The sequence below is a fragment of the Onychostoma macrolepis genome, chromosome 01 (genome assembly GCF_012432095.1).
Source record: "Onychostoma macrolepis isolate SWU-2019 chromosome 01, ASM1243209v1, whole genome shotgun sequence".
Taxonomy (NCBI): Eukaryota; Metazoa; Chordata; class Actinopteri; order Cypriniformes; family Cyprinidae; genus Onychostoma; species Onychostoma macrolepis.
This window is the reverse complement of record NC_081155.1, coordinates 23,945,318-23,968,294: the sequence shown is the minus strand read 5'-3', so window position 1 is coordinate 23,968,294 and position 22,977 is coordinate 23,945,318. Positions and strand designations below refer to the sequence as shown.

At 37.6% G+C, this 22,977-nt stretch overlaps 1 pseudogene; it reads left to right on the top strand.

Moving 5' to 3' along the window:
- The first annotated feature begins 515 nt into the window (after positions 1-515).
- The window catches only part of LOC131543895 (uncharacterized), a 43,618-nt pseudogene continuing 21,156 nt past the window's right edge, over positions 516-22,977 (top strand).

The following is a 22,977-nucleotide window of genomic DNA, read 5'->3' as shown; positions in this document are numbered from 1 at the left end:
AATAAAACAAAGAATCAGTTGTAGGACCAGATGTGAAACCAGCGGCTGTAATGGAACATAACACTTTGGAAGTTGTTAGTAATTTTTATGACCACTAGATGGCCACAGCATAAACTGTTTTGAGAATCTTTGAGTAATGGACCTTTTTCCGATACAATTGTGTTGAAAGCTTCGCTGGTTCAGAACGCTTCACTTCGCCATCACTACAGAGAACACAAGGACAGATTTAAAAATAATAATAACCAAAGTACAGGACAACAAGAAACATAACTGAATCCAACAACGCAACATGCATAAAAGAACAAGACCAGACAATGAACACAGGAAAAACAAGGGCTTAAATACACAGGGGTAATTAAACTAACAAGACACAGGTGCAAACAATCAAAGAGTAATGAGAGGGAAACACAGAAAACAGGAATAGAGCAAAACTACAAACTAAAATTCCACAAAATCACAAAGATAGCAACATAAAAAAAGAAAGGTGGTGCAGTGAAGGCGGACAAAGGGGGTGGATGGAAGGTCAGGCCTGTGAGATGGAAGTGGGTCTGGAGGTTATAGTGGAGCAAGGTACCAAGGCAGAGTCGGTGGAATTGGAGAAAATCAGGGCTGAACAAGGGGGTCAAGGCAGGTCCAGCAAAGCAGGTAGCTGGGGTGGAGCTGGCGCAGAGGGGGAGCAAGGTGATGTCGATAGAGCAGGGGATGACAACAACACAAAACTCATATAAGCACAGTGCCATGGTGGAGCAGAAGACCATCACAACAGATTGAAAGACCACCACAGTAGAGCAGGGAGACGGAACCAAACAAACTCCATGGCTGTAACAGAACAGAAATAGACGGCCTCCGTGGCTGAAACAGAACAATACAGAGGAGCTGTCATCTCAGACAAGTAAATGCGGCCTAAACACACAAGATTGTGGTTGCCATAGCCACTATGTTGTGTCTTAAGAACTAATCTGACCAATTACCCAAGGTCTCTGTCTTTTTTGCCTTAAAATCTACTTTTTTATGCAACCGACTTAAAAAATAATATTAATAATAATGACTACCTTGTAAGACTAGTTTAAGCAGTTTATGCAACCGACCACATTTAATTAAGGCTGAAACTCTGCAGGGCTGAGGCTCCCCATGCAGGAACTTGGCACCCCTGGCCCAAAGATTTAATGAAAAGCCAAGATGTCTGAAATTTAATTCATGGAATTACTGAATAATAACCCCATGAATTACATTTGTGAATATAATGATTAGGATGGTTACACCATGATTTAAAAAAAAAAAGAAAAAAGTAATTACATTTAAATCTCTCTTGAAAATGATTTAAAAGGTTTCCAAAACCCTACAAAACCAATACAGTTTTTTTTTTTTTTTTTTAAAGAACTGCCATCACAGGAAGTACAACAGAAGGACTTAAAGGAACACTCCACTTTTTTTGGAAATAGGCTCATTCTCCAACTCCCCCAGAGTTAATAAGTTGAGTTTTTGAATCCATTCAGCCGATCTCCGGGTCTGGCGATAGCACTTAGCATAGATCATTGAATCCTATTAGACCAGTAGCATCGCGTTCAAAATGACCAAAGAGTTTCGATAGTTTTCCTATTTAAAACTTGACTCTTCTGTAGTTATATCGCAGTACTAAGACCGGTAGGAAAATGAAAAGTTGCGATTTTCTAGTCCGATATGATTAGGAACTATACTCCCAGTCCGGCGTAATAATCAGGAACTTTGCTGCCGTACCATGGCGCGGCAGGCGCAGTGATACGCAGCGCCTGAAAGTAGTCCCCAGCTATATTATAACCAGGTACCTGGCTGGGGACTACTTTCAGGCGCTGCGTATCACTGCGCCTGCTGCGCCATGGTACGGCAGCAAAGTTCCTTGATTATTACGCCAGAATGAGAGTATAGTTCCTAGCAAAATCGGACTAGAAAATCGCAACTTTTCATTTTCCGCCGATATAACTACAGAAGAGTCAAGTTTTAAATAGGAAAACTATCGAAACTCTTTGGTCATTTTTGAACGCGATGCTACTGGTCTAATAGGATTCAATGATCTATGCTAAGCTATGCTAAAAGTGCTATCGCCAGATCCGGAGATCGGCTGAATGGATTCAAAAACGGTAAAACTCAACTTATTAACTCTGGGGGAGTTGGAGAATGAGCCTATTTCCAAAAAAAAGTGGAGTGTTCCTTTAAGGGACCTCTGGATTTGAGACCACCAGACTTGGGAGTGCTGAGACCACAGGGCTTGGGACGTCATATGTGACCATGTGACATTTTTAACTTTTCTTAAAAATGGTAAAAAAAACTTTTCAAAACCCTATGAAACCAACACAAATAGTTTATATCTAAGAATTGGGCACATATTTTTAAAAGATGTTCCTTTTGATGATGGATCACAAACATTTAACTGCAAAAGCTTTATTAACGTGGTTTGTATATCAAGTGGCTACAGTGGACTTGTTGTTCTGTTGTTCTGAAATACACATTCATCTGAAATTTCAGTGTGTGCGAGAAAGCCACTGATTTCTAAGTAAAAAGAAAAAAAAAAAAAAAGTCTGCAAGTAGGAGGCAGAAAAGCAGGAAAGAGAGAGAGAGGAATACAAAAGCCATTGAGGGGGCTTGGTTTTTAACCTTCCATGACACGAATGCTTAGTACATCAAGAGAGCATTATTAAAATGAGCCGAGACCTCTGGGGAGAAAGAGAGAAAGGTCTCTGGAGTTAAAGGGGCTAAGCACTAACATAAAAGCACTCCAATATATCTTCCTACTTCTTTTGTTCCTTTTCTCCACCTCACTCTTACGCACTCTCTCACTCTTGGTCTTGCTCTAAGTCTTACAGAGAATGATGGCTCAATTTCTAATCTCTGAGTTAGGGAGGGAGTACTACTCAAAACACGTCAATTTCATAAAAAAAAAAAAAAAACCCACCAGACATACTTTCTCACTTGCCTGAGGAGCCTATCTTGGCTGCTGAGAGCTTACAAAATGTAAATCCGTCAGCTAAATGGTTATATCAGTCTTAAGAAAGGATACAGTGCACTGTATGCTGCTACTGAATTCCATTTTTAAACTGTTGCTCAGAATTGTGAATTTGTGTTCATAGCTACTAATTGCTGCATGCAATTTCATTTTTACCATAGTAGTTATACTGTTCGTTCTTATTAAATTGCAACTGTATACTACGAGTTCATAAGTTTTGCGTTTTATTGGTCAAATTTTTGTCAGTGATCAATGTTTGAAAGGTTACAGATTAGAAGTTACATTACTTTATATGTAATAAGTAGTGTAACTATTTCAGTTACTTTATTAAAGCAATGTAGCTGATTGCATCTTATTATTTTTCTAAATTTCTAACTAATGTTTTCAACTGTTAATAATTTTCAAACAATTCAATCCAGCAGGGCTAACCTTACAGTGGTACTCAACACTGATTACTGTTAGATTTTCAAAATCCTTCATCACTTGAATAAGTATTATAATCATTTAATTTTAAAGCACAGCAGTCCACAAAATCAGACTTGAGCACCTCTTTTTACTTTGAGATCGTTCTGAGGTAAAATACAGATTTAAAATCATAACAAGAATGGGTAAATATTAAGACAAGAAATATTCGGATGTAATCCCCTTGTAATCATTAACATTTTCATAAGTAACTGTAATTTAATTACACTTTTTTTTTTCACAGTAATTGTAACGGATTGCAGTTACATTTATTTTGTAATTAAATTACGTAATTCCGTTACATGGAACTAGTTACTCCCCAACACTGTCGGTGAATAATAGTGATGTGGAATTTTTTGGTTTTAATTTATGCTGGTTATTAAAACTTTAGTGTAAACAAGGTGTAAAGTTAGTATGCAAAACTTACTGAATGCACCTTTGCCTTTGATGCCTACTCATGACTCGTATTCATCCCAATTGTGTCAATAGTCTTAGGCTTTATTCTGACAAATATTATATAATATAATAGTGTGGATGCTTTTTTTCCCCCAGAATATCTCCTATTGTGTTCTGCAGCAGAGAGAAGGTCATATGAGTCAATCTCTTAATTTATTTGCTCCATGTAACACAGTGCAACCACTTGAGTCATGTAACACTATTACGCCAGCTGGGAGAAATTAATCAAAAGTAAATAAGGTCCAAGTTTCCAGGGTACACTAATCACCAAAATTGACTTCAAACGAAACCATTATTTTCAGCACAATATAGTTATTATTATTTATGGTGTTACAACAGAAAATGTCCAGCCTGTCACAGTAAAATTACATTATTTTTAATACAGTATTTTGCAAGAAATTACTGTTAATTGCTTAATCCTGACAATATTTTGCAGTGCACTTAATGCACTTACAGACATTAGATTATATAAAAGACATCATGCTGGTAATCCCCCCCCCCCCCCAATATACATGCATAGTCTTGTATGCATCCCTGCATAGAAACTCTCTCATGGGAGTCACTGACAAGAAGTGATCTCTGAAAAAGTTCCTCTTCTTTCTCATAGTATAAGTTATGAGCTCTAAAAGAAGCAACCGTCTGACACTACTATCCGGCCATGATGCCTCACCCACTGTGACCGACATTCCTGCGATAACCTTTCAATTCACTATCAGTTCAACTGCGTGACCTTGACCACCCTCCATGCCACATATTCAATTATCGCTAGGGCTGAAGAACCGCTGGTTTGCCTTTTGGCTATTTAGGATAAAATGGTTCCAGAGTCTATCTTGAAGTGTCAAACATTTTTTTTTTTTCTTTCTTTCTAAGTTTTGTGATAGATATGTTTTCCACTCAGGTGAATGGCAGGGAAGTTTGCTAATTAGCAAAAAGACGATGGCAATTCATCAAAGGGGCTGAAGCTGAACAGTTGGGAAACATGACAAGCTTCTGTCAAAGAAAGCAGTGGGTGGCTAGATTTAATAAAATGAGAACGCTACTTTGTGCTGGTTATTTTCGCAACACTCTCCTGAAATAAAATGTTCACAGAATCTAAGGCAGTGAACTTTGCAAGGACAGAGCCAACATTGAGCATGAAGTTGCAAGATAGCTAGATGGCTAGATAGAAAGAGGGGATTAATGCAGTTCTTATATAACTCACCCATGGGTTTATAATATACTGGAAGCCTTTGGCGCAAGCAAAACTTGAGCTTTTTTTTAAAGCCTCTGTAAATTTTGACAGCACTTCCCTGTTGGACTACGGTGAAGGCTTTATACAACCTGAGAAGACTCAGATAACCTCTACCGCCGTTTTAAGAGCATATGATTGCACTTTACTATGCAAAGGTCACTTTATTTATTCATTTCTTCACTTCTATTTGAGGCAAAACGAGCAAGGAAGAGCCATATACTATATAGAGAACTCTTGGCTTTAGGCTCTTAGAAACGAATTTGAGAAAAAAAGAAAGACCTATTAAATTAATCTTTTATGGATGATATTTTGTTTGTTTGAAATCAAGTTTATCCTTATGAACAAACTTAGCATCTTAATGATGTCATACATCACTTTATTTAAAATTACAAATAAATTGTAGCAATGATTTTGGGTTGATATAGTAAAATCTGATTGATATAAATATTGTTGTTGTTAATTTTGTGGTTATTTCAGCAAAAAAGCAGCTTTCTTAAAGCAGCTATATCGTATAGTGTAGCTTTATTTATTTTAGCGACTTTGGAGCCCCCTATTAGTGGAATTCTCTGCCGTAAAGATATCATAATTACAGTGCATATCTGTACACGTGCATTTGTTGCTGATGTACTGTAAAGCTAACCACCCTTTTCACGGAGTTTCATACCCGCATACCAAACTTACAACCACCGTATAACAATAATATTAAGTAGAAGAAGTCGTTTGTGGGGGATTGTGGGAAAGAAACGAGCCATTCCCCTTATTAGAAGATTTTGAAATTGACATTTTAAGGTAGACAAACACTTTAACAAAAGCTTTAACTTCTCAGGTAATGTCAATAGTAATACCCATTTTAGTTGCGGCTAAAATTAAAACAAAAGTGGTTATATGCAAATATATTTTAATTATTTGATCAAAATGATTGCTAGGGACAATTCAGTCACTTTATATTAGTAGTGACATGTCCCTATTGTCCCAATTAAATTCTGTGTTCTTGTTTCAAAGAACATTTAATACACAGAGCTGATATGAAAGTTTTTGCACATTAATTATATTTGCGAAAACTTAATAATAATAATAATTAACTGTGATCTTTATTAAGATATTTTAAAGTGTAAATTGTTCCTGTGATAGCATCATTTACATTTTAATAGTAAATGATACTATTAAATACATTTTCAGATACATTTTAAAATATATTAAATATATTAGCTGAATTTTCAGCAGTCATTATTCCAGTCTTCAGTGTCATCCTTCATAAATCATTCTAATATGCTCATTTGCTGCTCAGGAAACATTTCATATTATTATCAATGTTGAAACCCTTTAAAAACCTGTAAAAATGTTGCTATATCAAACTGACTAAAGTAATTTTATGGAATAAAGCAGTGCATCAGATTGAAATAACAATTGCAGGTTAGGCCTACTATTTTTTTATTTATTTTTTTTTCACTATACATTTTAGTGTGCCACCCTGGGATATTTACTGCCCTACATAAACATAATATTTCATGACATTACAACTTGTATCTGTACAAAATGCATGCAAATACACAAGTTCACTTGAAGTGACATGCTAGTCAGAGTGTGTAAGTCACGTTGTATTTGATACTAAAGTTAGATGCCATTTCAGTGATTAGAGTAAAACTAAAAAAGTAAAAAACTTTGACTAAAAATAAATGTAAAAAAAACAACAACAAAAAAATGTAACACTGTTTGAAAGGTCAAACATTTTTAATGAACTACACAGTTATTAACTCAATCTTTTCAATGTAACATTAAGGCTGCTATCAAGTATTCAAAGCATATGAATGCAGGGAGATGTGAGTCATCCGGTTTTCTCTCCTCTCTCTGTCGTTCTCTATCTCTTCTCCAGCTGTACTCTGAGGGCTCAGTGCTCAGCCAGTCAATTGTGTTTTGATGTTCCTGTGAAGCTTACAGCTGCACTTAGCACTCAGGAGCCATAACATACATTAGCCTTCCCCATATCCCTCCCCTGTCTCTCCTCCTCTGTCCCTCTCTCTCTTTCTCCTCTCCTCCATCCTCCTGTAATCTCGACTGCTTTCCACTCAATCGCCCGTATTGCCTAGTGTGCGAGTCACGGATGTGCACCCGTGGCCGTCAGCTCCCGAGGTCAGCCGCCAGTGAGCGCGTCACACGTAATTACCGTTATTTATGGACCTCTCGAGCCCCGCCACGCTCTTCTGTCACCGCGTTTGTTTTCAGAGCCACCGCTACGGTGTCGGGAGCCTACCTGCATATGACGAGCCACAAAAAGAGCGAGTGTGTGTCCATCATGTCCCTTTTGCACCGTGTTTTGCCTCTCATAGTATGAATTATGGGACTAGGCATGTATAGTCAGCTTCTCAGGAGTCCTTGCTGTTTGCAGCTGGTGACAAATGCTAAATCTCTAACTTTTAAATGCCCTATCAAGCATGACGGAGGTTTATGTGACGCTCAACAACCGTACAGGCCAAGGGTAAAGGCTCTGTGACAATTACCCCATCAACCACTCATCTGATTATAGGGGTGCAGTGTAGTTTGACACATGAGTTTTGATACCTCCATCTTTCATTATTCGGGGTGAGTAGGTACTCCTGTTGAATAAGTTATTTCTTTATTTTTCAGTGACCCTTTCTGAATGTTAAATTTTTTCGCCAGTAGGTGGTGACAAGTGTCATTTTGATTGTGAGTCTGTGAATCGTTCAAGTGCTGTGTTCAAAATCGCCCCCCTATACCCTCATTCACTATTCCCTACTTTAGTCCACAAATATAGTCCAGTTGAGGAGTGAATGAAAACGAGTGAGCAAACTCGGACACTGAGTGTGCCTGAAGGGCTTTTGCATCAGTTGTGCTTGCTGTTTTATAATCATTATAAATCTTAGCAAACTGGCAGCTCCAGTAGTAATGAAAGGATTTATCTTGAACTCAGTTTAATGGAGTTTTATACATGCTAGTTTCCATAACAATTTAATTAATTAAAAATAAATGTGTTCCTGTACGATATTATGCTGTACCCACATTGGACATGTGTTTTGGAAAACCGATGAATGGATGATTCGGCTGCAGACACCATCTTCTGGTGAGACGAGGTAATTAATTCGGCAAGACTCACAGTGCATTTTGGGTATTTTCTAGATGTGGAATGAACATTGGTTGTACACTTGTTATTCCGGTGCATTATGGAATTGAATGAGAGCAATTCAAAATGTGCCCTATTTAGGACAATTTCAGACACTGCCAAATATTCGTTCTGCAACGCTGATCAATTTAAGTACAGAGATGCATTGATTATATTTGGAATGATTTTCAATGTTCTGGCAGTGGTTTTGCATTTGCACCATTTTGGAATTACCATAATTATGAGTATTTCTGACTTGTAAAGGTGCTTATATTTATGACTTGACAACTTTTTTTAGAGCTCTGACTTGTACCATCTGACCACTTCAACGTCATGTGGAAACATTCAAAATGCATGTGGCTTCAGCAGTGAAGTGAAATAATCTTAATATTTCTGTTTAATAATTCATATAATTTACTTTTGTTAATGCAAGTTTAAACGGAAATAAATGACACAAACAAAAGGTATACAGTAAGTTTAACGTAGATAGCAGAGAATATAACCATTTTATGTCTAGTGTCCTACTAAATAAACTAAAGTTTATGAATAAGGCATTTGCATAACTGCAGTTGTTTGTATTGTGCTTTTGTCTATTGATTATACAAATGACTCAGATTCATTTTGGCGTTAAGAATGTTGCCATAGAAATGCATAATTCCAAGAACAGCTCAGAGTAGAACGTCAGGGTTGTCATCTAGTAATTACATCAATTACGGCATGGTGTGAACACACCAAAAACTTAAATTACTCAATATTTTTCAAATGTTGAACAAAAGCAATATCACACTTACAACTGAGCTGTGGGTCTGAATATTAGGAAGAGCCGAATCACAACTGTGTTAATATTCAGAATATTAATCTTTCTCGATATTACTTAAATAAGCTAAATATAAAATTGGCAATTAGAAAATAACACTGGATAACTTTAGCAGCAATTAAAAGAAGGTTCTGCCCTGTAAGACGCAAACATGCAGCATGACAAATTAAAACATTGTCCCACTGCAGATAAAAAAAGAATAGTTTGAATATAACCCACTATAACAAATGAACATGAATGTTTTTATCATATATTTTATATAATTTACTGTTCCTCAAAGGATCTCACTGGCCGGGTCAAACCCTTCCACAGGGTTTCCAAATTGTGTATTTGACATCCCTACACCACACTCTACAATGCAGGCTTGATTTTCAATGACAGCTAATTAATGTGATTTCTCTCTGCACACCTCATTGATTATTATACTCTCAAATTACAATATTAATAAACCTTGATCAAAAAGCAAACACTCATTATCTCCAATGTAAATGATTTCTTTCAGACTAGCTTTACCTATTATTAAGATATGATTAGAATAACATCAGAGGAAATGAAATGAAAGGTTTATAATATTAAACAATAACTGATTCTGCAAGGGAGTCCCCAGCTTCATTCTTAACCTCCATCATGCTGGCGGAGATAAAAGCATATGTGACTCCAGCATCTATTTACTGCTTAGCATTTTGACAGGAATGCAAACAGCTTGGGGGGTGCTGTCAGTGTTCATTAGTTTGCCAGTCCTTCCTTTTAAAGTGTTATCCCTGTCTGAGGGTTGATGGGAGGCGTCCAATAACACAATGACTGAATTCTAGTCACCACTCTTAGAGTTCCCCATTATACAGCTTAACAAATCTGGAATGTCAGAACGTTCGTTATTTGAGTGCTGGGAAGAGAAGTGCATTCTGGATGATTCTAACACTGGTAATTGGTTTGTTGGGGAAGCTGGCTGTCATTTGTGTCTGGCTAAGCAACAAAGTCAAAATCACAAGATATGTGAGGAAACAACGTTCCCACACTGTGAGGGGGATTGAGTGTATGAGTGTGACTGTATTTATGAAGGTGTGAACATTTCTTTTTTTTTTCTTAGAAATGTTAACTCTAAAGTAAACTTGTTTGTTATCTATTGTTATTAATATCATAGCAGATGAGGATTCTCTTCTGACCAGCAGTTACTATTTCTGCTTACACAATTTTGTTAGACCGTCAACAGAACAATATTCCTATATAAATGTATTTTCACCACCAAACACCAGTCAGACATGCATGCACATTTGTGTTTGTTTCCTTGTGTGATTTAATTTTTCATGCTTTGTTTTTTTATTAGTTATACAGTGTGTGTGTGTGGAGCAGGAGTTTTCATTGGTGAAATTGCCTGTTATTGACCCCTCTGTTCTGTAATGCCTCTATACTGTAATGCCAAAATTACAGTGGCTCCTGTTGACTCATTGACTGCATCTAGAGACGCCACGGGCCCTCTATTAACCTCAATTGCTAAATCAACATGGTTGGATAATCACATATGATACTAACAATAGTCAGTTCCTGACATGGGTCACAGCATGTGCCATTATAGGCCTACATTTGTTCACATTATTTACTCGATAGGTAGGCCATATTTGCCATATAGTTTGATTTCACTGTAAAACTGAACAGTTTCTATTATAGAATAAAGTAGATTTTCTTAATAGAAAAAAGTTACATGAACTCAAACTGTGATTTTATTAAGCTGAACTTAATCTGACTGAGTTGCAGCAGATTTCTTGTTTCCAGCATGCTTTGCGTCAGACTGTAGAAGGGGAATGTACTGTATGTTGAAATGAAGCATTATTTTGTGTGCAACCATTTTTGCACAAGATTAATATAGGGAAAGATGTGTTAGTGCTTAATATTCTTTTATGTTTGGATTTGCAGGGATTTCTGTTATGTTTATGTTTTGTAGGCTTACCATTGTGGTGAAGAGTAGAGCCTGTGGTTAGGCTGAAGATGGGCTGTAAACTTTCAAGGCTATATATCCTGCATGTTGCTTATATACATGCAAGTGTATAGTGATAGTTACTTTGATTAGCTACATTAGCATATGCTAGCATGAGCTATTGTTAACTTGCACTTAACCATTAGTGGTGTTATTAATATGATATTAATGCAATCAATGTGTATGAGTTAATTTATTCAATATTTTGATTACAGTCCCCATGAAGTTCTTTGGCTTTTAGTAGGAATATGTTTGCTATTAGGTTAACTACAAGCTAGTGTGCTCCAAAACCGTGACAGAATTCGCATTTAGGAGATATAAGATCACTTTTGCCACTGGCCCCTACACTATAAATAGACGCTGAAGCTGCGGCTGAAATCGGTCATGTGTTCACAGAATTACTATTTTCTGTGTGGTGAATGGCACGTAGAGCACTATATAGGGGATAGGGAATGATTCAGACAGTGTAGCTTTCCATTGGGGCAAATGTAGTCTGGTTTTGCGCTGTATCATGCAAACCGCCGTGGTGTGCATACAGTCTGCTCCAGTCCTGAGTTGCGCAGCCCACAAAACGTTTCAGACCCGTTTGAATTCTACACAGGATGCTATATTTTTTTAGTGATAAGGATGAAATTAGGAGGAGAAACTGTTAGACAGACTCTGTATTAGGAACAACACTGATGAGTAGAAGACATAACAACGGCGCCATTCACCCATATATTGCCATTCACACTTTTGAAAGTACTCATCCTCAGCCAGGGACGCCACTATGGTTTCTGGGTCCCCTGAACAACATGTAGACTCGGCCACCCTTCGGTAGAAATTGCATTCAGGCCCCCTCTCCCTCGTTGGGCCCTTGGAATTGTCCTAAACTAACAGAACCCCCACTCCTCCGCCCCCATTACGGCACCCCTGTCCTCAGCATGATTATGATCGCTGTTTTGCTTTAGTAACAGTTTCATATAAATCTAACGGTGTAATCTATTAGTCTGTGGCTGTCATAAGCTGTCAAATGCAGCTTTACCGAGCTGATACAAACTAAACGCTATTGGCCATTAAAAAAGGGGGCAGGGCTTCTCGATATGTCCCGCTCTGTCTTCCTGTTTTGATTGAAATTACGTCACCACATAGAATAATGCTGCACGTTTCAAGGCATTTCAGTGGACCTTAAAACCGAAGTTAACATGTTTGTGTAGAACAAAATAGAAATGTAGTTCTACTAACTCAATTTTAGAGTTAGTTAACTTAAAAAAATTAGTTAGTTTTCTTAAATGTTTTGAGGTCATTGGTTTCCGCAAATGTTTTAAGTATTCTGAACTTATCAGGTTGTCTTGAATCACCACGAAGGTGTTATTTTGCAATAATATAGTTTCTCTGTGTGTGTGTGTGTGTGTGTGTGTGTTGTTTTTATTTGATTTGAGAGTGGAAAAAAGACTTACATTTTTGCATCTCTTCAGAAGACTTATAATATTCTATCTTGTAATACACTAACTATCTTCTTTTGGGTTTCACAGAATAAAGGAAATTATACAAATTTGGAAAGACAAGAGGGTGAGTAAATGACAGATTCCTATTCCTTTAATGTTGCTCTTGACAAGTTTGCATTTCTGAGACACTTAATAAGTGGAAACTGCAAAAAAAAAAAAATATATATATATATATATATATACAGTGGGGCAAAAAAGTATTTAGTCAGCCACCAATTGTGCAAGTTCTCCCACTTAAAAAGATGAGAGAGGCCTGTAATTTTCATCATAGGTATACCTCAACTATGAGAGACAAAATGAGAAAAAAAAAATCCAGAAAATCACATTGTAGGATTTTTAAAGAATTTATTTGCAAATTATGGTGGAAAATAAGTATTTGGTCAATAACAAAATTTCATCTCAATACTTTGTTATATACCCTTTGTTGGCAATGACAGAGGTCAAACGCTTTCTGTAAGTCTTCACACACTGTTGCTGGTATTTTGGCCCATTCCTCCATGCAGATCTCCTCTAGAGCAGTAATGTTTTGGGGCTGTTGCTGGGCAACACGGACTTTCAACTCCCTCCAAAGATTTTCGATGGGGTTGAGATCTGGAGACTGGCTAGGCCACCCCAGGGGCCTCATTTATAAAGCGTGCGTACGCACAGATTTGATCTTAGAGTGTGCGTACGCTTAAATCCACGCCAACGCTCATATTTATAAAAACGGTCTTTGACGTGGAAAAGTGCTTAGCGTCACGTCAGGGTCCGAGCAGACGTACGCACTTTTCATTGTCGGAGTAATGCAGATTTTTTCAAATGTAAGCTGTTCTTGCAGGTCGCTGTTCTAAATTATTATGATTGGTGATATTTTATATGTTAATGATATTAATTAGGAGTCGTTTACAAGACAGAGAGCTGAAACCATTAAATTGCGCGCAAGTTCAAGATAATTTGCAATTCATAGATTTCACATCTGAAAGAGGCGCGTAGGCTCGTTTTCTGTTCGTACGTTCATTCTATGAATCGCACGTACACATTTCTGAGAAACGATCGTAAGATCAAAATTAGGACGGTTTCTGCACAACATTTTATAAATGAGGCCCCAGGACCTTGAAATGCTTCTTACGAAGCCACTCCTTCGTTGCCCGGGCGGTGTGTTTGGGATCATTGTCATGCTGAAAGACCCAGCCACGTTTCATCTTCAATGCCCTTGCTGATGGAAGGAGGTTTTCACTCAAAATCTCACGATACATGGCCCCATTCATTCTTTCGTTTACACGGATCAGTCGTCCTGGTCCCTTTGCAGAAAAACAGCCCCAAAGCATGATGTTTCCACCCCCATGCTTCACAGTAGGTATGGTGTTCTTTGGATGCAACTCAGCATTCTTTCTCCTCCAAACACGACAAGTTGAGTTTTTACCAAAAAGTTCTATTTTGGTTTCATCTGACCATATGACATTCTCCCAATCCTCTTCTGGATCATTCAAATGCTCTCTAGCAAACTTCAGACGGGCCGGACATGTACTGGCTTAAGCAGGGGACACGCCTGGCACTGCAGGATTTGAGTCCCTGGCGGCGCAGTGTTACTGATGGTAGCCTTTGTTACTTTGGTCCCAGCTCTCTGCAGGTCATTCACTAGGTCCCCCCGTGTGGTTCTGGGATTTTTGCTCACAGTTCTTGTGATCATTTTGACCCCACGGGGTGAGATCTTGCGTGGAGCCCCAGATCGAGGGAGATTATCAGTGGTCTTGTATGTCTTCCATTTTCTAATAATTGCTCCCACAGTTGATTTCTTCACACCAAGTTGCTTACCTATTGCAGATTCAGTCTTCCCAGCCTGGTGCAGGTCTACAATTTTGTTTCTGGTGTCCTTTGACAGTTCTTTGGTCTTGGCCATGGTGGAGTTTGGAGTTGGACTGTTTGAGGTTGTGGACAGGTGTCTTTTATACTGATAACGAGTTCAAACAGATGTCATTAATACAGGTAAAGAGTGGAGGACAGAGGAGCCTCTTAAAGAAGAAGTTACAGGTCTGTGAGAGCCAGAAATCTTGCTTGTTTGTAGGTGACCAAATACTTATTTTACCGAGGAATTTACCAATTAATTCTTTAAAAATCCTACAATGTGATTTTCTTGATTTTTTTTTTTCTCATTTTGTCTCTCATAGTTGAGGTATACCTATGATGAAAATTACAGGCCTCTCTCATCTTTTTAAGTGGGAGAACTTGCACAATTGGTGGCTGACTAAATATATATATATATATATATATATATATATATATATATATATATCATTATACATCCATTTTCAAATTCAGTATTCGGCTTCAGCTACATCCCTTTCAGAATTCAGTTTGGATTCGACCAACAAAATTTGAGCAGTGGCTGGTGAGGCCTATAAAAGATATCGCCATTTATTGCTCTGGCAGACTAAAGGCCAACCATATGGGTCCTTCGACTTTAGTGTTTCCACACCATTTCTATTAAGAGCTATTAACCTGAAACGAGACTATATCAGCCACCTTATATTTCCAGATAGCGCTTCGAGATCACTGCGTTTCAATGTTCCCTCATTTAAAGCACCTTATTTCACTGGGAAAAGGCCATGGAGTCAGGCGGCCGTATCATGAATAATTGGAATAAATTTGCTTCCTTCATTTCATATTTCATGCACCATACTCCTTCGAATAACTCAGGCTGTAATTGTAATTGCAAAGTCTAATAAGGAGTAACATGGTTTAAATTAAGAAAGCCACTGACCGTGAACCTTGCAGTAATTCTTAATTCTCTTATTTAATTTCTAATAAAGCACCCTCTTGGAATTATAGAGCGCTTTCTGCTTTGATCCGATCCGCATGCCTCTCATTCTCTCTTGTAATCCCTCAGGTAAATGGGGATTTAAGCTTGTAATAACACACACACTCACAAAACCCACCACAGGTCTTCAGTCATCGGCAGTGACTGATGGAGATCAGAAAAGCAAAACTATTAGAGAGAAAGCTGTTTGTTTCCATCTCTTTGTTAGAGCTCATGCGGTCTGCTTGTACATTCAGTATGAGGAACCTTAAACCAGATACACTGTTTACAGTGACACATGTTAGAAATCTAACCTTGCCTCTGTTTTTAATGAAGCGTTTCTCAGAAGCACAAAGTATGAAATCAGTTTTCCTGGCAGTTTCAACCTTCCTCAAACAACAGCTACACTCCCTGGTGTTCTAATAATGCTGTTTTATTAGTTTTACATTGCATCTTTAATGTAATTCATACATTCACAGAGCCACTGTTGGGTTAGGACTTACAAGCGTGCATATAGCCTGATCGTATAGTCCCTAAACACACACGGACACCTTTGCATCTATAAAAAGATTTCTCGCTGTAAGTATAAATGAGGCTTTGTAGCTTTGTATACATTTGTTTAAAGTTGCCACAGCTTGTTACCTAAATTCGCAGATAAACATATGTGGCAAAAGAACATTGATGTGAAACTTCACATCTCTATGTGTGTTAACAGGGCTTGAGCTTTGTGCTTCTACTGTTACTAAGGTGAAAAAGTGGAGGCTCTGTTACTCTTAATGGTAGGTTAATCTCTCAATGGCTCTAAATCTGAACACTGCAACACTGCGGTTTGTCTGTTGAGTACAATTCATTATGCATTGACTGGGTGAGATGAATTATGTAGGGGATGGAAATGTTTTACAAAACTAGTTAAATCATCAGCATGTATTATTGATGATGCTGAAAAGATGGCCAGAAATCCAAGTCACACGAAGAGACAGCGTTTATACACCAATAAGGAGGGCCCCATGGCCTGGGGACATTAGCTCGATTTTCTGTGATATATTCCACATTGCTTTTGTAAATTTATCTGATTTGTTACCAAGATAATGTCATACAGCAGACCAACATAAATGAGGTTTTGTCTAACTGCAAAAATGACTTGTGATAGTCTTGGAAGCATCAGAAATAAACCCATCTGTAGTGTTTGGCATCATATACCATCCTTTTCCAGCAGAGGAGTGTATGAATTTATGAAGTGACATTATAGCTTTATAATTTTTTTTATTTTTTTTATTATTAACTTAATGTTGAGGGGGGGAAAAAAGAGTAAGGAACCTTAGCATTTAATAAAAAAAAAATTGAAATATTTCTACCAAAAACTTCTGCTCAGAGGTGACATAAATGAAAATGAATGATCAATGTAAATATAATATTAGAAACATGAAAAGTTTTACATGTTAAAAATTTTCCAATATGACAACAGAAAAGCCTAAGACTGCACTGATTCTGCATTTCATTTGCGCAAAACAAATATAGCCTTGAACAGCTCTGATACAGCATAAGGTCAGAGCTAACATATTTTAGTATGAATTTATGGGAAATTTTAGTATGAAATTATGGGTCCTCAGAGCAGCCTTAAAGTTGGCATGAAATGGAAATTCACCCTGAGATCCACCATCTGTTTTATAAATTAATTTTATTGATCTTATTGCAAACGATTCATTCATGTGTGTTTCTTTTTTGACCTTGTAATTGCTAGTTAAAATATCGTCTTCTCGATCTCTGGTGAAACAACAGACTTCCTTCTGGTGATGTATGCCTCTTTCTTACAATCAACTGCAAGCTGACATTCATATCCACCTCAATCCTATCAACAACTAATGGCTTGAATCAAGTTCCCGCCCTGCATTTTTTCATTATTTGATAATACATTGTGATATACATCATAACAAGAAAGAAAATAAATATTTATTTAGTTAGTTAGTTATTTTAGCACTTAATTTATTTAGTTGGCCTTCATGTTAATTTTCTGGAGTTATAGAATCAGAGTCATATATTTCATACAAACATGCCAACACTTACAATCATTGTAAACACTAGCTGGACGTATCTGACCGCTGTGCTCGTGCCTCGTGTTTTTAGTAGCATCTTGCTCATGACATCTAAAATGCAGCACTCGAGTTAAAATAAGTTTAACTTAAAGGGGTCATATGATGCTATTTTAAAGATCATTATTTTGTGTATTTGGTGTAACAGAATGTTGACACGCTTTAATGTTCATAAAACACATTATTTTTCAAATACTGTACATTATTGTAGTTCCTCTGTGCCCCGCCTCTCTCAAACGTGTTGTTTTCTACAAAGCCCCTCGTTCCAACAAGTGCAGTCTGCTCTGATTGGCCAACTGCTCTGATCGGCCAACCCAGTGCATTGTGATTGGCCGAACACCACAAGCACGCATCGGAAATGTAACGCCCCTTACCATAATTGCGAGCTTCAGCTTTCAAGTTAGTTTTATCAGTTCAAGCCATTAGAAATAGCCTTCGTGCATAGCCAGCCTTGTACTCTACTAGGTTCATGAAACTGTCGTCCATAAAATGCGCTGCACCAATTCGAACATTTGGGTTGTGCTGTTGTGTTGTAAACAAATCTTAACCGATGATTCCTAATTGCATCTGCTTTCAGAAGGCCAAATAAAATGCTTTTGCTTTCGCATAGAAACACACAGCGTCTCCCTGACACAGCTGCATCAACACAAACTGCAGTTACTGAAACCACGCCTTCTTTCCTCGCGTGCACGTTTGGGCGGCATTACGCAAATATTTCCACATTGTGACGTAGACATGTGGGGGCGTGTTTGAATGGGCCATTTTAGGGGGACATGGACGAGTCTTAACTTTTATAAAGAATATCTCTTTGGGTTTGAGACTTTAGTCTTTGCAACTTTAGGGATCTCATCTATGCACGAACAGCTTGTAACACTCCAAAGAGAAAGGAAAACTTGAAATCGCATCATATGACCCATTTAAAAAAAGAAAGCATCTTGAAACTCTTCCCTATTTTCCACATGCTTTCCCCCCATTTCACTGCCTACTTCTTGCATGTTTCAAAGCAAAACTGCATTCTGTATGAATGACACCTAAATTGACAATTACTCCAATGTTGTAATGGTACCAGAAACAAAATAAGTTTTTGATGAGATTGTTTACCTAAAAATGAAAATTATTACAAACCTGTTTGACTGTCAGTGGTCTTCAAAATGATTTGGTTACCAACATTCTTCAAAGTGTTATACAGCCATACATATTTGGAATGACATGAGGGTGAATAAAGAATGACATAATTTTCTTTTTATGCTACAAAGGGCCCAAAGTGATGCCATTTACTGTATCAACATCTCTGCCAAAAGAGTTTCTCTGGGAGTTTGGCAGTGCAGCTTTAGAATGGCAGAAACACATTATTTTCACAATTAAGTGCATATGAAAACACAAAGTTGTTGAGTCAAATCTCAGATCAAGTAAGGCTTACATTTGTTTGTACTAATAAAAATTCTCTTTATTTTTCACATTTTAAAGTTAAAAATGGCCACAGTTTTGGCCTAGCAATGAGCTGGCTGGGCGACACAGGTTTGTCACGCACCAAAAAAAGCATGTTATTTTACTCCAGAGCCAATATCTTGGTAATTGAAAAAATCAAATTACCACACCTTATATGATCTTGTTTTTATCCCCTTATCAGTCTAATGCCTTGTGGCACCAATAAACGCAATGGTGCTGCAATAAAGATGATGTTGTAGAGTTGTGGGAGATCCACTGGGGTGAAAGTGACCGTATGAAGCCGAGACATTAGAGGTGGAAACTTGGCAAGATGATAATTGCTGTTAAAGTGGGGTCAAACACCAAAGGTACTTAGACGGCTCAATTACAATCTATTATGTCCTCTGAAGCAAGCTCAGTAGATAAGCTGCTCTTGTCTGTGAGGACAGAAAAAGCCTTGAAATTGGAAATTGTGGTAAACATGACACGGCTATGCTGTGGCTGACAGAGAGACGGCTGTTACACCGTTCCCTTCGTGTTGCTGTCATGAAGAACATACCCCCGTCATGCAGACATTTATTCCAGTTTCAGTACATATGGACTGATGCGTGTGATAATGTCTTTTGTGTTGACATGTCAAGTTTGTTTGTGTGAGAAAACATTTTGTCACAAGCCCTCTTCACTTAATACCACTGGCGCTCAGCTCAAAAGGGACGTGAGTGTAAATTAGCCTGGGTAGAGTTTTCATCTTCAGGCACTTTGATCTGACATTTTCTTGGGCGGTGACTTCCTACACATCTCAATAATATGCTAATTACACAGCACTGTTGAAATTTGTTTGTTAGGAATATTAATCTGCTGGAGCATGTTTTCACAAGTTTTAATAAAACCTGTGTTCAGAATGTAGATGTCCCTGAATTCCCTGCTCGCACATGCACTGGTGCTTCTGCAGTTGTAGTATTGTAATATCACAAAACATCAGTGGCACAAAATTATGCACATATCATGTGCTCCTAATGCATATGTGTTATATGTGTACAGTGAGAGCTGATCCAAAATTGAGAAACCTAACTAAGCATAATTATTTATGAAGTTACAATTTCCAATGAATTTTGATGCATACTGTAAAAATGGAATTGTTAATTTTCATTTTTGTGTGAACTATCCCTTTATGTATAATTATGTCATTAATTGCTCACCCTCATGTCGTTCCAAACCTGTAAGACCATTCATCTTCAGAACACAAATTAAGATATTTTTGATGCATTCCGAGAGCACTCTGACCCTCCCATAGACAGCAAGGATCCTAACACGATCAATGCTCAGAAACGTAGCAAGGAGATCGTTAAAATAATCCATGTGACATCAGTGGTTCAACCGTAATTTTACGAAGCTACGGGAATACTTTTTGTGCGCAAAGAAAACAAAAATAAGGACTTTATTCAACAATTTGTCTCCTCTGTGTCACCCGATAGCACCATTTTGGAGAGTATTTTCATTTTTGGGTGAACTATCCCTTTAATTTGATGAATTACATTTTTTAGGTTTTCTAACTATCACAAATTGTGCTTAGTAAACTTGTTTTATCAGGGTGTATTCAAACCAGGAAAGTCCACTAGTCCACTAGTTTTGGTCTGGACTAAATACAATGTTGATTTTATTTATTTATTTTTTGTTTATTTGGTGCGGTTCGCTTTCACACTGACCTTTTTGCAAGTGAACCAGAAACTGTAAACAAAACCACACGTGTGCTTAAGGTCATCCATTCATTGGTTCATCCATTCAACCGTACCAGAGTTCGTTTGGAAGCGGACCGAGACAACGTCTTCAGCTGGGTCTCGGTACGGTTGATTGGTACGCACCCGAGTGCGATTGCTGTATTCTCACCTGCCCAAAAGATCCGCACCAAAGGGGGAAACAAACTTGAGTTCGATTCAAGCAAACCATACAAGACAGGTGTGAATACATCCTCAGTTTGAATTAGTTTGTTTACCAAGTGCAAAATGTCTCATTCAACCAATAAATTAATTCAGGGCAACTACAGATTTCCTGTTCAGCAAATTTTCAATTAGCTACACAATAAATTTATTTGGGATAGAAGGTTGCACATACACTTAAACACTTGACACACAAATCTCAAGAATGGTGACAATGAACAAATATAAAAAGATAAGTTCTTAACAACATAGATAACTAACAATAATGATTAAAAAAACAAAAAAACAATCAGCAATCAGTTAAACTATCCTATAATAGTAACCACATAATACACTGAACAAAATTATAAACGCAACACTTTTTTTTTTTGCCCCCATTTTTCATGAGCTGAACTAAAAAATCTAAGACTTTTTCTATGTACTCAAAAGGCCTATTTCTCTCAAATACTGTTCACAAATCTGTCTAAATCTGTGTTAGTGAGCACTTCTCCTTTGCCGAGATAATCCATCCACCTCACAGGTGTGGCATATCAAGATGCTGATTAGACAGCATGAGTATTGCACAGGTGTGCATTACCCATTGAAAATTACCCATTGAAAAATGGGGGCAAAAACAAAAGTGTTTATAATTTTGTTCAGTGTATATTCAAGCTGCAATGCATGTTGAAGCGAAACTTTATTAAAATTTGGACAAGATTCAAAATGATGTAACGGGTTTTTAAGAAGGCCTAGATTTTAAATAATTTACATTTCTTTGTATTTGTGACTCAAATGGTCCCTTAATTTGTAAAATATGTGACATTTAAGTTTTCTTTCTTTCTTTCTTTTCTTTTTAGTTTAGAATATAAAAAATAATTTTATGACATTAATGATTGAGAAATGTTTAAGAATCTGAACAAATTATATCCTACAATGTGAGGTATACCATATAAAATCCTTTACTCCCTTATGTAATTCATTCATGTATAATATAATTAATGTATTAACAATTTGAAAGGTAAAATATTTATTAAACTAGAAAACAGTGTGAAATAGAATAATTTCTGTTGGTGATCTCAGACTTTTGGACGCCATTATACATTTTTCGTAAATATTGAATGAGATTTTCAGTATCTGGGCTTCTATTGTTTGTTTTTGATCAGGCTCAAGGCCTTGTTTCCGTATCTGTCCTCTCGGTTGATCTCTGGATTAGAGCGTGTGATACACACTTCCTCTTCTGAAGAGTTCAATTCATACACTATTGCAACCCACTACTGAAAGTCAAATCCAAAACTCAGTTTTGAAACGAAAGGGAGACGAGTGAGAGAGAAAGAAGCAGAAGATGAGCTCTGATGAAATCTGTGATGTTTGGAAGGACGGAGATAGGCTAAGAATCAGTGAGAGATGGTGATGTGGAGAGAAAGAATGGAGTGATGGAAGATGCAGGGCGTCCTCTTTCCTCTCGTCACGCTTGTGTGCACTAAGTGGTGAGTGAGCTGTAGGCAGCAGGCAGAGGGTCTGGAGGGAACACTTGGCATGCTAGTGGCCTCAACTCCCCTCCACTCAGCTAGGTAACACTCCCTCTCTCTCTCTCTGTCCATCTCTCTCTCTTTCTCTATCCTCCATTCTATCCCTGCAGGGAACACACAGCGATCAAAACAGCAGCAAACAAAGTCTACACTCACAACCCAGTCAGCCACAACAGGGCAAAACAAACACTGGACTGACTCAGTCACGCACACACACAAACACACACATACACACACACACACATACACACGGATATATGCACACAGCACTCAAGCAGACATGCACAGGGATAGAAATGCAAACACTTTGCAAGCATTATGTGAGGACACAGATGCAGCCAAAAACACATTAAGTTGCTGTGGATAAAGGCGCCTGCTAAATGAATAAATCTGCTTTACACTCTTAAGGCTGGAAGACACAACACATCTTTAAAACACTGGGCATCATTCACTTACCGACTTTATAAACAGTCACATTGGAAAAACTGGGCATCGTAGACTAAATAACTGAGGGTCATACACTACCAGACGTTAAAAGTCATTCTGCAGAAATGTGCGCCTTCTTGCTAAGAGATGCTTGAAAAATGAAAACAATATGTGTTCTAAAATCAGCTCAAAATATCAAACATGTTTGATATCCTCTGACTGGATGGAATCATAGTCTGAAGCTAAAAAAATGGTTTGTGACCATAATACACTACATGAAATCTGTCAA